The sequence below is a fragment of the Alexandromys fortis genome, unplaced genomic scaffold, assembly GCF_014885135.2.
Source record: "Alexandromys fortis isolate MF-2015 unplaced genomic scaffold, M_Fortis_MF-2015_v1.1 scaffold_181, whole genome shotgun sequence".
In the NCBI taxonomy this organism is placed as follows: domain Eukaryota; kingdom Metazoa; phylum Chordata; class Mammalia; order Rodentia; family Cricetidae; genus Alexandromys; species Alexandromys fortis.
The window spans coordinates 160,694-163,289 of NW_026068069.1; the positions used below are offsets into that span (position 1 = coordinate 160,694).

The 2,596-nt window shown below is 42.0% G+C and overlaps 1 pseudogene; it reads right to left on the minus strand.

Moving 5' to 3' along the window:
- Positions 1–514: 514 nt before the first annotated feature.
- On the minus strand, positions 515–1,891 carry LOC126487851 (heterogeneous nuclear ribonucleoprotein A1-like; annotated as a pseudogene).
- Between the last annotated feature and the right edge of the window lie 705 nt (positions 1,892–2,596).

Sequence of the window (2,596 nt, forward strand, 5' to 3'; positions counted from 1 at the left end):
GCTGACTCCAGATATCATGCTTGTTGATTACTATATGGAGCCAAATAAATAATCGACTCTACATGAAGCAATTCAGAGAATGAATTTCTTGGCAGACTATTTCATCCCATTATTGATTTCATTTTTTTTCAAGAGAATTAAATTCGTTTATTGATTACACATGATAACGGATGATACACAAGCTTCATTCCCATCTGTTATTTTATCTGATACCATTATTCAATTTTGATATTGCATAGGGTGTGCCAATAACCATTTTATAACCAAATTGTAACGTTGCTTGGATGATGATCCTTAATGGTGAACTCAGAGTCACAATAACTGGCAGTTTAACCACACCAAAGTTTTTGAAGACAATGGCTTCCACACCCAAGCAATCAAAGAAATTCCAAATGGAACTTGGCACCACCCTGAAAGGAATTCTAACTTCACACTGTTGGAGAAGTTTACCAAGATGGCTTCAGAGTAGACTAACTTTAAACAGCACATTTAAAAAGGAAAAAAAAAAGAAAAAAAAAAGAAAAAGACATTTATTCAGTGTCATGATCAGACTATTACATTTAGCAATCAACAGCATGGGTGAGAAGAGGTCTACAGTAAACCCTTTGTTGGAATGCTTTACACTTTCCACAGAACAGAAACTAAAATAGCCTGTTATACAATTAGTCACAAATACAGTCCTCGAGTTTTTTTTGCCCATACACATGAGTATTGTCTAAAACATGTCTTCTTTGTAGCAGCTAGGCCCTGCCACCACTGTGCTTGGCTGAGTTCACAAATTTGTTGTAACCTGTAGCTTCCCTGTCACTTCTCTGGCTCTCCTCTCCTGCTAAGCTTTGTTTCCTGGCTGTAATTAGAACCTCCTGCCACTGCCATAGCTGCTGCTGCTGCTGGAACCACCATAGCCACCTTGATTTCGTGGTTTAGCAAAGTACTGGCCTCCACCACCATAAGGGCCAGAGCTTCTGACTCCAAAGTTTCCTCCTTTCATTGGTCCAAAATTTGAAGACTGATTGTTGTAATTGCCAAAATCATTGTAGCTTCCACCACCTCCGAAATTGCTTCCATCATTACCAAATCCATTATAGCCATCCCCACTGCCACCATATCCACCACCACCACGGCTGCCACCGAAGCCACCATGACCACTGAAGTTTCCCCCTCGACCAAAATTGTCATTGCCGCCAAAACCGCCTCCACGACCACCACCAAAGTTTCCAGAACCACTTCGACCTCTTTGGCTGGACGAAGCACTAGCCATCTCCTGCTTGGATAGGGCTTTTCTTACTTCACAGTTGTGCCTGTTCACAGTATGATATTTCTGAATAACAATCTTGTCCACAGAGTCATGGTCATCAAAGGTGACAAAAGCAAAACCTCTCTTTTTTTTCCACTGCCTCTGTCAGTCATGATTTCAATCACTTCAATTTTCCCATACTGCTCAAAATAGTCTCTCAGGTGGTGTTCCTCCGTGTCTTCTTTAATACCCACCAACAAAGATCTTCTTCACGGTTAAGTGGGCACCTGGTCTCTGAGAATCCTCTCTTGACACCGCTCTCTTAGGTTCCAGAACTCTTCCATCCACCTTATGGGGCCTTGCATTCATAGCGGCATCCACTTCCTCCACAGTGGCGTATGCAACAAACCCAAAGCCCCTGGATCGTTTGGTGTTTGGATCTCTCATGACCACGCAGTCCGTGAGTGTTCCCCATTGCTCAAAATGGCTCCTCAGACTCTCGTCGGTTGTTTCGAAGCTCAGCCCTCCAATGAAGAGCTTTCGCAGCTGTTCCGGCTCCTTGGGAGACTCTGACTTGGACATGACGGCAGGGAAACGAGAGCCCTCAGCGATGCTTCCTCGGCCGCGTCAGTAGGCAGAAAGGAGTAAGCCAGCGCACGTCTTGATTTCATTTTTTAAAGAAATCAATACAATCTTATTATATTTCACGGGGATGAAGTATTAAAAGTGGCATTTCCCTACCTTGTCTTGTCACTAAAGATGAAAGCAAGCATTGTTTTGGGGGAGAGGGTGTGCGTGTGATGTTTGGTGTATTAGTCAGTTGACTTTTATGAATAGAGAAAAAGACAACTAACAGAGAAGGTTGTCATTTCTAAATCACTGTCATTTTCAGAAGATGGTCATCTATTCTCTTAGTGAGGATATTCATGGACATAAATAAGCTAGATTTTCTCATGTTGTTTTGCCATTCCTAAGGGAAACTGACATTTATATGTTTGAATGTTTCCCTTTTGGCTATAATCCCGCAGCTACAGGATGAGTGAGCTTCATCTCATCTGTCACCCTAATCCCTCATCCGACTCTTACTTTGGCAATGTTTCTGGAAGCATTTGCTCTGAAGGTGACTGTTATGGCCTGGACCCTGTTTGGCATCAAATTCCCTTTCCCCAAGACTTCTCATTGCCAATGTTCTTATCACAGTGTATGTATCATTCTTTCCTGCCAGGCCTAGGATGTGTATAATGGTTTTCAGCTATAGGATATTTTTCGCTCCTGTAAACCAGATATATTTGGATCAATTAGTTCTTCATATTCTTAGATTTCCCTTACCATTAATATTAAAAGGGCCAAATTATAGAC